Here is a 14287-nt window from a genome sequence, read left to right on the forward strand (position 1 = left end):
AGCCTAGTATATGGTAAGCACTGTTTAAGGGCTTCATATATTACAATTAATACTCATAGCCAACCTACAAGGTATTATTTTCTCCATTTTATAGACAAGAAAACTAATAGTTTGAGTAACTTTCCACAGTCTCAAAGTTAGTAAATAACAAGGCTCCATAATTTCAATGTCCATTTTCTATTTCCAGTTAAGCCAGTTAGGAGAAAAGTGGACTTTACCGTATTTATTATAATATCCCAGTGCATTATTGGTGTGCCACTTGATTTATCAAAGTTTTATAGTATCTTTTTTGAACTATTTACAAGTGCATGCTTCATTGCATTTCACAAGTCTTGACCCCTAAAAGTACCTTAGCAAAGACTTGCATCTTTCTAAGTGAAAAAGTAACTCTTAAATTGACTCAAAGATTTACAGTAAAATCAGGAGGGGAAAGTAACACTTATTTACTTTTAATTAACTTTATAATTATAATTATTTTTGAATAATCATTTCTTTAAACTTGTACAGAAATTAAAACTGGTATTTAGTTTTGCTAAAGTAAAACTGGTTTCATTTTACTAACTTCTTCAATTCAGTTAGCAAATAGCAATCAGAGAGCTGAAAAACAAAAACAAAAGCATCATGGGAAAAACAGTGAAAAAATGGTTGAACAACTACTACCAAAACCTAATTTATTAAAGGTAGACCATAGCAAGAAGTAGAAATTTAATATTTTCCTATCAAATCGAGTATTTCAGCTATTGAATGTTGAGCAGAACAGGGAAGTAGAGTCAGCACCTGCTTCTCTGGAACAATTTAAATGAAGTCAGCCTGGAGGGAGAAGCACAGAGTCATGGATTTCTCCCATGCCTGTGTAGTCTTACATGTTTTGTCCACATCCTTGACACTGAACCAAACTGTGCTATGAAATTGTAAAGCTGTAAACAGTCTTGAGAGTTGAAGCAGATAACTAGATGGGCTTGAACTATAAATTCTACCCAGACTAGCTGACTGCTAAGGTTCCCCCAAACCAAAATTCTATAATTCTAAGTAGAATCTACTGTGAATAATATATACCATAAACAATTAATTGAGAAGTTATGAGGCCACCGGCCATTTTTCAAAAGGAATTGTTCGTTCAGTTGGTCTAGATTAGCATAATGAAGACAGTTATCAGCTATGGGTACAGTGCCATTATAAGACTGCATATTTTGGAGAAAAATGAGTGTTAAATGAATATTATTTTTGCAAGTCAGATATACAGATGAGTTAAATATAAGTTGGTGTCAATTTAATTATGCTCAAAAGATTTATGAAAGAGAGGGCTTTTAAAAGGTACCAATATAATAAACAGAAGTACAAATAATTGGTTTAGAAATAACTAGACGGGAAGTTTCGAAGATATCAGAGTTATTTAGGGTATTAAACTATTTTTGCAGTTTTATTAAGGAATGAGTGACTCGATTTTCTGGTTCATAGTTTTTTCACTTGTGATTTATTTTTTAACCTACTTATTCATTGAATACTTAGTGGGCGTTTATTATATGAACTGCACCAGGCACTAGAACACAATAAATGTTCAATTGCAGTGCAAAGGACTATGTTAGAATTAAGCACACAATGCCGGGAGATTATATACTGGAGCAACACCTAACCCAACCTAGCGATATCAGAAATGGCTTCCTGAAAAAGACTGTGTTTGTTGTGAGTTTGTAAAAGAGAACAGGGGTAAGTGAAAGAGGAGAAGAGAGGGAAGAAGGTGTCCTAAGCCCATAGCAGTGTTCTGGAAGCCCTGAGAGTAAAAGAGGCTTGAGCTGTTTGGGAATCTGAAAGTAATTAGACACGGGGTGAGAATGATCAGCGAAGAGGTTGGTAAGGATGAGACTGGCGAAGCAGACAGGGGCCAGGGGATTAAGGGCTTGTAGATCAAGCAGAAGACTAGGCATCTTCAGCTACAAGTAATGCAGAGGGCTCGACCTACAAAATTTGAAAGTGGTGTGGTAACCAGCACAAGGGACTAAACATTTAATTAAAGCTTTCTAATGCTAATGAGAGTTCTCAGTTAGCGATATTAAGCAATATTCACAAGGACTTCAAAGGAAGCAAGCCACCTCCATTTAAGCAGCAGGTTTTGCTCCGTTTTTTTGTTTCCTTTTTTTTGCCCCAACCAAACCTAAGCTTCCTTGATTCTTCTTCCATCCCTTACGTGACTTTAAAAAATCACTTCATAAATAATTGAGGAGAATGGACTGGAACAATTCTAACAACTATTGTTTAGTGACACTTTCATTTACTTTAGTAAAAGAAATGTTTAATAAAGAAGATTACAATACTAAATATAGACAGTGAACCTAGAAATATGCAGTTAATAAGCTGTGTTAGGAATATGGATAACAGTGATAATTGAAGGGCTTCCTTAATTTAACACACAGCTAGTCTTGAGCCTGAGCTAGTCAATCATTTCCCACTGATGGAAACAGGCTGAGCCAGAATGAGTGAGATTTCCTGTACCTTAACATGACGCACATCACTACACCTTCTAATAAAATAACATTGCTATAATTTTTTTTTAAATCTTTTTTTCTGCAAGTTACTGGTAAATTATTTTTTAAATGACTGTGGTCTTTATGTGAAGCCATGTTTTTATACGCAATGTCTTTTCCTAGGCAATAAAATATAATAAGTGGGCGCGGGTTTATGATTTTTTCTTAAACTTTTACATAATGCTGCTGGTTAATGTTTATTTTTCCTTCTAGATATATCTATTCCCATTAAATCACCACTAATGTCTGTTCCCTCTGGTGCATGACTATGGCCATAGGCCCATAGATTTTTTTTTTTTTTTTTTTTAACATCTTTATTGGAGTATAATGGCTTTACAATGTTGTGTTAGTTTCTGCTATATAACAAAGTGACTCAGCTGTATGTATACATATATCCCCATATCCCCTCCCTTTTGTGTCTCCCTCCCACCCTCCCTATCCCACCCCTCTAGGTGGTCACAAAGCACTAAGCTGATCTCCTTGTGCTATGCATCTGCTTCCCACTAGCTATCTATTTTACATTTGGTAGTGTATATATGTCAATGCTACTCTCTCACTTCGTCCCAGCTTACCCTTCCCCCTCCCCGTGACAAACGGATGGATAAAGAAGATGTGGCACATATATACAATGGAATATTACTCAGCCATAAAAAGAAAAAATTGAGTTATTTGTAGTGAGGTGGATGGACCTAGAGTGTCATACAGAGTGAAGTAAGTCAGAAAGAGAAAAACAAATACCATATGCTAACACATATATATGGAATCTAAAAAAGACAAAAATGGCTCTGGTGAACCTAGGGGCAGGACAGGAATAAAGACGCAGACATAGAGAATGGACTTGAGGACATGGGGAGGCCCATAGAATTTAAAGAGAAAAAATCTATATGTGTTGAAAAGATATGTAAGTATTTTAAGCAGGAATACCCACTACTTTATTTCCCCCTTTGCTCTCTCATCTTTCTTCCAAATCTTAAAAAGAATACTTTATTTTTCTGGATTTTTTATCTATCAATCTCTTCAGGAATGCCCTAGATACTAGTTAAATATTTGTATTTGCAAACTAAATTCCAGCAAGGTAATCACCCATTTTTCTAACTGGTAGAATCTCCTATCCTAATGAAATTTTGCGGGGCACAGACTTTCTTCTCAGCTCTTATGGTTGTGTATACAGAACAAAAGTCCATTAGGCAATATTTTTTTTTTCACTCATATTTCATTTTGCCCGTATTTATTTCATAGTCATAGGATCACTTAGCATCCCCATAAGCTATGTAGGAGAGTGGGTATTACTAATGATTATGAAGATATAGTTCTGGTTATCACACAGTTTATAATACAATGCCAGCTGGTCAAAATTGTCCACAAATTAAATTTGTGATATACATGTGAGGAAGTGTTTGTTTATAACCCTGGGCAGGAAAAAAACATGTCCCATAAGACTCTCTCTGTGCTTTGACCCTTGACCATTTGGGTCTGCAGGTGAGCTGTGAGCAACTCTGGCCTTCACTCAGGAGGTCAAACATGATGCCACCAGGCCCTGGCACTTGCTGTTTCCTTCTCCCTCCTTTGCTAGGTAACACAGACTCATCCTTCAGATTTTTTTTTTTTTTATGTTCATTCCTCTTATTTCTTTTTTTTTTTTAATTTTATTTTTATTTATTTATTTATTGTTTATTTTTGGCTGTGTTGGGTCTTCGTTTCTGTGTGAGGGCTTTCTCTAGTTGCGGCGAGCGGGGGCCACTCTTCATCGCGATGCGCGGGCCTCTCACTATCGCGGCCTCTCTTGTTGCGGAGCACAGGCTCCAGACGCGCAGGCTCAGTAGTTGTGGCTCACGGGCCCAGTTGCTCCGCGACATGTGGGATCTTCCCAGACCAGGGCTCGAACCTGTGTCCCCTACATTGGCAGGCAGATTCTCAACCACTGCGCCACCAGGGAAGCCCCCATCCTTCAGATTTTAGCTTAAAAGTTTTTCCTCAGGGTAGTTGTCCCTGCCTTCTTAGATGAGATGACTCCTTCTGGTTTATGCTCTCCTGGTCCAAGTATTTCCTTTAAGGCAGGTACCACCTTTAATAAACATGGATTTATATTTTTTCATTGGTAAGAATGTTTTTAATTACACGTGACAGAAATATAACTAAAATGAGATTACACGGTGTGAACACTGCACAATACCTGGGCATTTCCCAGAATCTAAAGAGACGAAATATAGAAACCAGGTGACCTCCAGGGACTTTGGGCTCTGGAAACAAGGGTAAAACTGGTAGGATTTCATTATTCTCCCATTTATACTCAGTTTGTCTGTGCTTGGCTTTATCCTCTCCTACTTCAGATGAACCTTCTTCATCTGGTGGGCATCGTGGCAGCCAAAAGTTTCTGGGCTCTTCCTCATTGTTTATAGTTAGAAAAATCCAGAGGAAGGATCCTTCTGAGCCAGTTTGAGTCACATGCCCAGCTCTGGACCAGTCTCTGTGGTTAAAGAAATATAGAGTAATGTGATGGGACCAGTCAGAGAGACATGGCCACTCCTCTAGGGGGTGGTGCCTATTACCAGAAAAAAAGACATATATGTGTGACAAGGTCTCATTCTAGAAGTATGCTGAACAGACAAAACAATGGTGACCGCTTTGTCACTATTTGCTTAGTATCTATATTTTTTGACAGGCAAGGGAATGTGTTTATTTTCCTCACCACTTTTATGCTATTGTCTATCATAGAACCTGAAACATCAAAGATACTTGATATTTGTTTACTGCTTGAATAAGTAGATGTATACAAAGAAAATTGTTTTGCCTGGTTAAGAGGAAAGACGTTAAATAATGAGGCAATGGATCCTGTCAGATAATGAGAATTTTTTAGTATAGTGAAAGATATAGATATAATTCTAGCATGATGTTTGTGTCCATGATCACTTTTGGGTTTACTTGCTTGAAAGTTTTAAGCCTTACTTCAAGCAGTCAGGCAATGAGACTTACATGAGGAGACAAACATTAGGTAAACAGATGTTATATTTCCAATGAGCTTGTCCCGCTGAGATCAAATGAGTTATATAGCTCTGCTTTAAACCCTGTAAGCCTAGCTGAGGCAATGTTAGATAATTCTAACACTAAAAATTCCCCATCTCACTGAGAATGGCAACTTCACATTCCCCATTTAGAACAGCCACAGACATTGCCCCATGCAGAAAATGACTCTCTCTTTATGTTTGCACCTGAATGTGGGTAGCATTGACCCAGCCAGCATAAGCATGGGAAACAGGATCCTCCTGAGGATGCTAGGACTGACTGCCAGCAAGTCATTTCCCGCTGGATTGGTTTTAATGCATTCCTGGGAGCCTAACGTTTGTTAGAGTTTTAATTCCCGTATTATCAAGGGAGGTAATTCTTGAGTCTTAATCACTTTCTCAAATTCAACCCTCAGGTCAAGGTTGAATTTAACAATAGTGTTCAAGGTGCAACTGGGTGAAATAAAGGCAAAGAGACAGTCAAGAGAGAAGAGATAGTCTACAAAACTAAGAGGAATGGCTTGACACTTTGCATCCACAAGAAAAAGAAAGAGGTGGAGGTGGAGGGAAAGAAGAGAGGTGGGATTGAGAAATTAACTTTTACTGAGCACCTACTATGTGCCAGTCTCTGCTAGATATTATACATACATTTTACTTCTCTAATCATTCCTTCAAACCAGTGGAGATACCTCTTTATCTCTGAGCGGCAGATAAGAAAATAGAATCTCAGAGAGACTGAATAATTGCCTCTAGTTCACACTAGGTCCTAAGTTCTTGCTACTGCTCTTCTTAGGGAGTATGATAAAGAAAATGTAGAAATAAAGGATAAAATAACCTGAAGAAAGACACTAAAGAGAGCTATGTAGATAGTTATGTTTCTAAGTTAAGTTCTTTTAATTTGGATTTTCTAGGTGCAACATGAAGCACCCAAAAGTACGTAATTATTTAATGGGAATAATTTAATTCAAAAGAGGCAATGTATTAGAGAAGATCTGGTTAGTTGAAACAGTTATTATGTATGAAAGAGCTTACCTCGTCATTTATGCTGGAGACATTTTTCTCCCTGGGAAATCTGAATGATTGAGTCATTTAAATAAAATAGAAAACTCTAAATGTATTCCCTTTGGGTACCTTAGCAGCTCTTATATCTCTTATGAAAAAGAATGTACATGTACCTCTTAAAGGGACTGCTAATCCCAAGTATGGCCCCAAAATTCTTGCATGAAACTGTCCCATTCTGCAGAATATAGTGATATCCTTGTTGATATAATTAGATGTTGTTATTCAGTGAATCTAGTCCCTGCAGGTTCTGTTGAAATAAAGTAGTCTAATATTATGTATAATAATTACTGGGCCAACACCTAAACGCGTGCTCCTTCTTATCCACCCACACCTAGACAATGCTTTTACTATTTTGAAAATTAAGTGGTATTATTCTCTTTATTCTAACTACTTATTCTTTAAGCCTCTTTATTTTACGATCCCTTTCAAGCATCTCATTCAAAAAGAGATGCTTTTTGTCCTCTTTCCTTTCACCTCTGTCCATTCTTTAATACTTTACAAATCAATGTTTTGAAGTTGCACGCTGGTTAGACAGACCCATACTTATGATTAACCAGGTTAGGAAATAGATCCACAGCATACCTGGCTCAGACTCAGTGTTCAAACCTCGTCTCCTACCAGAAAGCAGGAGCTGCAGTCCTACATTTAGATGTAACACTAAGAATGCCAGACATTATTATTTGCCTACCCAACATCTACTATCCCTGTTCTTCCTTTACTAAGACACTTCAATGTTGTTTAAGAGATATGCCCAGCTCAAATCCTCCAGGTCCCAACCTATCTTATAAGCAGAGGTGATAAAGTAGGAACATAAAAAGAGTCTCAGTCATTGATGATTTTCTAAACAAGCTGCCCCAGTCCCAAATTGCGTACATCTTGTTAGGTGATAAATGAATTCTTTATTTGGTAAAGTTAGGGCTCTGTTGAACGTGACCTGATAAAATATTAATTAATGCATCAATTCCTCATCTTAGTGGTCTTAGCCACTGGGACCTACGCGCTGTCCTCCTTGGAATAATTAAAGCAAAAGGATATCTAAAAGCCCACTTAGATAGAAGGTAGCTGCAAATATGTGTGAATTAGGTCCCCTCATGAGTTGTGTGAAATGCACAACTCACACCACTGTGCTCAGGAACCCTGTAGCCAGGACAATTTCTCTATGATTCTTTGAATATGAGACTTCACCTTGACCTTCTCAGGAATGTGATCTTTTATTCTTTTCCAATGCTTCCCATGGGTGGTAACCACCATGCAGCCATCTGAATTGATATCTGACAATCATGTTCTTATTCCTAGTCCACAGAAGTGTACTGTGTAGAAAAAAAGGAGAATTCGTTGTCTTCTAGTTAGGATGGAAGGGAAAGTAAATTAGTGAATGGGTTATGTTTCTCTTTAGTCTCTGAAACAGCCTCTTTCTATGCTATGTCCTCTTACCCCAACCTCAGTCAGGTTTATAACACCATTGTGCTCTCTCAGTGCACTCCCTTATCATGATTTTCTCAGGAAGAGGATGTGATATTGGTTACTTGCCCCTGAATAGGAATGCAACTCAGTCAATCAAATATTAATTGAGTGCAGAGTATGTGACAGATACTGAGGAATGAGCAGTGAGCAAAAGAGACATGATTCCTGCCTCTGTGGGGCTTATTTTTTATTGAGGAAGGGAGACATAAAGGAAATACTTTCAGACTTACATTTAAATAATTATAATGTATAATATAAATATAATAATTTAAATAATTATGATACCTTAACTTTAGTCTGAGGGCATATGGAATGCTTTCTTAAGGAAATGATATGTATGCTGAAATATAAAGCGTTAATGGCAATTGCAAGGGAATAATGGTTTGTTTTCAACTGGACAGAAATGCAGTTGGAAGACTTAGGAGTAGGAGAGTTTGAGGAACAGAGAGCCGTCCAGCTTAGATGGATGGGGAGGACAAAAGAGAAGAAGCTCAACATGAAGGTGGAGATGTAAGTAGGAGTGGAATCACACAGTGCCATCTGCCAAAATCTATTTTAAGCCATATTTCAAATTGTCAAATAAAGGGGTTTTCCTCATGTGAAGTTCCTTCAAGCATCAAAGAGTGACTACAAATAGTATTTTTGGAAACTGAGAATTTCTCTGTGCCACGCTGACCCTCTCAGAAAAAAGCCCAAATTTTCCAGGACACATTAGAAACAACTAAAGTTGATTTGCCCTTGGCCCAAGTCTAGCATTTTGAGAGAGGTACTTCCCCACAAAGCCACTAGGTGTGATTTAGGTAACTGATTTTCTCTGAGATACTTATATCTCTCGAGAAGAATGCATGATTCCACTACTAAAAAATTGAATGAACTAGTGAAAACCATTTACATTTACTCAGGTTCAATTTCCTTATGTATATATCAGGACGAATACTATCTGCTCCCAGGGTTCTATAGTGATTACATTTCAACCAATTTAGTAGAAAACTTTAAAACTATAAACTGTCCAGAAAATGCCAGGAGTTATACGAATGCCACATTTATATATAACCTTTGTGTGAGAGTTGCTGACAGCCCGAAGGACCTAGATAGTTGTAATCACAGTAGCTTAAATTTGTTAAGGACTTACTGTGTATCCAGTCCCATTTATTACTCTATTACTATTCCATTTTAGAGCTACAAAAATTGAGGCTTAGAGAAGTGAATAAATTGCTCAAGATTTCATAGCTAGGAAATAATGTGACTGGCTTTAAATTGAATACTTGGTTCAAAAGTTGCTCTTGACGTGAGCCCCTGATCAGAAGCATAAAATTTGTCCACAAGTACCTCAACACCAAGTGTTCATATATTCTCTTCTTGTTTCATTTATCAAAACCTTATTTTCATAGAGGATGTGAAATATTCACTTTAAGAGTTAGGTAACTTGTGTTTTAATGTTTCCCTTGGGAGTCTAAAACATTCTTGCAGGAATATAATTAATAGTGGAATTACAAGTATTGTTAAGAGAGGGGAAAGGTACTGTGACACCACTGCTGCCTTTCTAGAGGCTTTAAATGACCTTATACCTGTGGTCATCAGTTACTTGCAAGTGAGCTCTCATTCATAGACTGTTAGATGTTTCAGGGGTTTTCTTTTAGTGAGTCGGAAAAAAAATAGTTCTTCCAACATGAAGCTGAGTTTATTTTAGGAAACAAAAGAATAGAGTAGAAAAATAACTATAGTTTAATTTTCCTTACTTGAAAAATAAGACTCTTATTAGACAGTTTTAAGGCCCCATTTGTTTTTTCTTGAATCTATATAAATTATCGACCTGCCTTTCCCTTCACCCTTTTAAGCAGAATATAAGAAAGTGTTCATTTTCAGTTAAAATGGTAAAAATAATGGTAAAAATGTACTAAGTCTCCTACCAGAGATTAAAAAATACTCTAGGCCAGGGGTTGACAAACTAAGGTCCATGGACCAAATCCTGCCCACTGCCTGATTTTATAAAAAGAGTTTTGTTGGGACACGGCCACAAATATTTGTTTTCGTATTGTCCGTGGCTGCTTTTGCACAATAACCCCAGAGTCGAGTGATCACCAAAGAGACTTCATGGCCCACAAAGCCTAGACTATTCACTACCCACCCACCACTACACTAGATAAGATCAGAACTAAACAGATATTACGTGTGTTACAGAATGACAGTTTTGAGAGTCAGGTTAGCCAAGAGTTGCCAACAAGACAGGCCTAAGTGGGAAAGAAACAAGGCAGTGGGGCTGTTGTTGACACAGTGAGGGAGCAGAGTGGACTAAGGAAACAGTGTGATTGCTGAGCAGAGTGTAGCGAGGGAGCAGGGTGTGTTCACGGCGCAGCGGGTAGTCAGGGGCCAGGAGTGGTCAGGGAGCTGAGCAGGGTGTGTTCACGGCGCAGCGGGTAGTCAGGGGCCAGGAGTGGTCAGGGAGCTGAGCAGGGTGTGAGCGCAGTCAGGGAGTGTGGGTAGTCAGGCAGCAGGCTGCAGCCACAGAGCAGGGGCTAGTTAAGAAGTTGAATACAGCCATCGAGCAGAGAGTGTCCTCAGGGAGCAGGGTGTACTCCGTCAGGTGGCAGAATGTAGTCACAGAACAGTGCAGTTGAGGGGCCGAGTGCGGTCAAAAAGCAGAGTGCTAGCAGGGAGAAGGGTGTCAGCAGAGAGCAGGGTGTAGGAAGAGAGCACAATATGGTAGGGAGCTGAGTGCAGTCACTGAGCACAGTGTAGTCACCCAGTTCAGTGCTGTCCGGAAGTAGGGGGTGGCCAAGTAGCAGAGTGTAGCTGGGACTAGGGGAGAGTGAAGGAGTAGGGTATAGGCAGGTTATAGGATGCTGTCAGGGAATAGAATTTATTTTGGTAGCAGGGTGTGTAGCAGGGAGCGGTATGGGATCACCTAGCTGAGTGTAGTCATGAGACAGCGTATAAGCAAAAAGCAGAGTGTCGACAGGGAGTAGGGTGTCTCAAAAATAGATCATCGTTAGGGAGCCAAGTATAGTCATGAAGCAGAGTGTGATCAGGAAGCAGTATGTAGTCAGAGAGCAAGTGTAGTCCAGGAGCAGGGTAGTCAGGGAGCGGGTGTGGCCAGAAAGCTGGTCATGGTCAGGCAGTCCGGAAGCTAACTGCAGGGCCTCGAGAGCTGGCAAGCTGGCACTGGCGACACTGAGACACCAACTTTGAGTTTTAATTCTAGGTCAGAGTCTGTTCACCCTCTGGGTCCCCACCTTAGCCCTATATAGAGAGGCATCGAGTGCCTATTTTGAGCCAGGCACTGTGCTAAGTGGTCTTCCACCTGCTGGCTGCACAATTGCGTGGACCAAGGACAGGTGTTATTATGGCCTAAAGGAAATCAGAGAGCTACAAAGATGGAAACAGGTCTGTGAATGATGCTAAGGTACTGGGATCCTGGGCAAGCCTGACTCTAGGTGGCTATGCTTTGTGTTTACGCAAATAATAATGAGAATAATTATGAAACTAGATACATGTGTACCTGCCAGCCTTAGTCATCGTACACAATGTTAGTTGAAACTCATTGTGTATCAAGAAAAGAATAGAGTTTTATATAATGAAATATAATGCTTTATTCAAAATGATTTGTCAGCTTCAGAGAATAGAATAATGTAATGTACAGTAAATTAAATCTTGAGTAGTCAGAGGATTTTTCCCCCATACTGTCAGCTGTTAATACAGTTTGACAATATAGCTAATCAGAATCAAGTAGCTTAATTGCTTTTGATGCATTCATAATTATATTTACCAGGATTTTAATACACAACCCACAACACACACATGCACCTTGATACACAACACACATAATCCTCCCACACACGAGGAACTGGAAAATAATTTAAAGAGGTGGTTATTAGGAGGTAAATGCCACAGTGAGTTTTTTAAAACCATTTTCTTGTTACATCTTGGAATAAATGTGTTTTTTTTATTTCTACCGTATATTATATGCTTAGTAATAAATAGTTCATCTAAATGTGCTGAGTAAAACCAGCTAGTAGGAAACATTTATTGCCTCATAAAATGAAAACTGAGTGAAGCTGTCATATGGAAGAACAATTGAATCATTTGCCTAAGTTGTTAGAAATAATATAATTTTCTTGGAAACCATAGAGTTGCAGGAGACTGCAATTTCGAGGTAAACATTCATGAATGCACGAACATCTTACATATTGTCAATCAGCAAAAGTGTTTGAGAAGAGACTGAGAAAAAAAGGAAGAGATTCCGTTTTCCCTAGTCAGTGAAGGGCCTCTGACCTTGCTTTTGGAGCAGCTTTCTTTTTGTTAGTCTAAAAAAAAAAAAAGTATCCAGAATCTGTAACACGGACGCCCTGTCAGTGGAGTCAAAACATAATCAGGACAAACTTTTAAAAACTAGAGGTCAGCAGTGAGGAACTCTTCCAGAAAGTACCTCACCTACTTTCCTCGTCTGTTACTTAGTCAACAGTAGAATAAATATGAGTGTTTCCTTTGGGGGAGACTAGTTCTCTGTAGGTTTGTTTGGCAAGTAATATTTTTATCTCTATGCTTTCTACAGCTTTCAAATGATATTTTAAGTCTTTGAATGCCTCGTTCTGCTTTACGAACCTACTATTCTACTCAGACTAGGGTAGTCACTGACCCACATGTATTTGCACGATCTCACCTCCATGCAGTTTCTCTTTCCTAGAAAAAATTTTCTTCACTCATTAAAATCACACTCAGTGTTGAAGACTCAGCTAAAAATTGACCAGTTCTTTAGAATAATTCCCTGAATATCCAATCCTAAAATGATCTTTCCTCTGAGTATTCGTTTTTACTTCTTGTGCGTGCCTTTGATGCAGACGGCACCTCCAAGTTGGCCACATTCAAATGGCCTATTTCAATTCCACATGACTTAGGCATGTTTATTGTCATTCTACACATTGAAAAGCTGTGATCAGAAATGCTGTGATCTTTGTGAACACAGAATGGAATTAAGCATAGTCTCTGGATATTTTCCCACTTGAGATATATGTGGCTAGATCCCATAGCTGGGACAGAGGGAGAAGGGTTGGGCAAGCGGCTAGTCAGAAAAATAGAGCTGACTTTGAGTGTTATTGCAGATGGACAAGCGTTGGGTTAGCTGCAGCAGCCACAGGCTGGAACCTGATCAGCTTTCTCCACCAGCTCCCAGCTATGTGAGTGCACTTCTTTCTCACTGACTCACCTCCATAAGGTTGTTACAGCAAAGCTGGGGATTTTTCCTTTCATTGTCTGCTTCCCTCATAACTCTGAGTAAGATTCGTGTTTGGTTCAATTTCTTTATCTTATTCAGGGAAACAGAATTTGATAAACATGGGAATCAAACCATTCTTCTTTCCTTGTCAGCTTTCCTAAAACAAAGTCATTTTTGATTTTCCTACATTTTTAACAAAAGCCCATTATCAAACCCTCATATAGTCTACATGCTATATCTTTTTAAGGGGCTAATAGAAAAAAATATTAGGTGGGAACCACTAATACATTGCTTACCCTTTTTCTTGTTTTCACAGGGTTAAAGGTCAAAAACAGAACTTTAAAAATGTTCTATGGAGTCATTCATTTCCTAATTAACTTTTACTGACTTGTATTGATAGTTTCCATCTTCAGAGACTCTTACTCAGTTTGGGCTACTATAACAAAATACCATGATTTAAAAAGCAAACATACGTTTCTTACAGTTCTGGAGGCTGGGAAGTCCAAAATCAAGGTGCTAACAGATTCGAGGTCTGGAGAGGGCACCGTTCCTAGTTGCAGATGGCTGCCTTCTTGCTGTATCCTCACATGGCAGAGAGAGAGCTCTTGCTCTTTTCATAACGGCACTAATCCCATCATGGCGGGGGGGGGGGGCTCCATCCTTATGACCTCATCTAAACCCAATTAACTCCCAAAGGCCTCATCTGCAAAAACCACCATGCTGGGGATTAGGACTTCAACATATAAATTTAGTGGGGACATAAGTGTTCAGTCCGTAGCAGAGACCTTATACTTTTTGGAGCTAGGGACCCAATCATCACCTTTGCCTTTGCCTCTGACTTCCCCTTGCCAACCCCCAGCATCAAGCACACTACTACACTCACGCCCTTTTTCACCTGGCCAACAGTGATCAAGGGCTTACTACGTGCCTGGAACTGTTCAAATTGCTGGAGACACAGAGATGAATAGCATCAGGCATCAGCTAGGAAGACACTCATTTCAACTTAGGGAGACAGAAATGTACAT

The sequence above is a fragment of the Balaenoptera ricei genome, chromosome 13, assembly GCF_028023285.1.
Source record: "Balaenoptera ricei isolate mBalRic1 chromosome 13, mBalRic1.hap2, whole genome shotgun sequence".
NCBI lineage: Eukaryota > Metazoa > Chordata > Mammalia > Artiodactyla > Balaenopteridae > Balaenoptera > Balaenoptera ricei.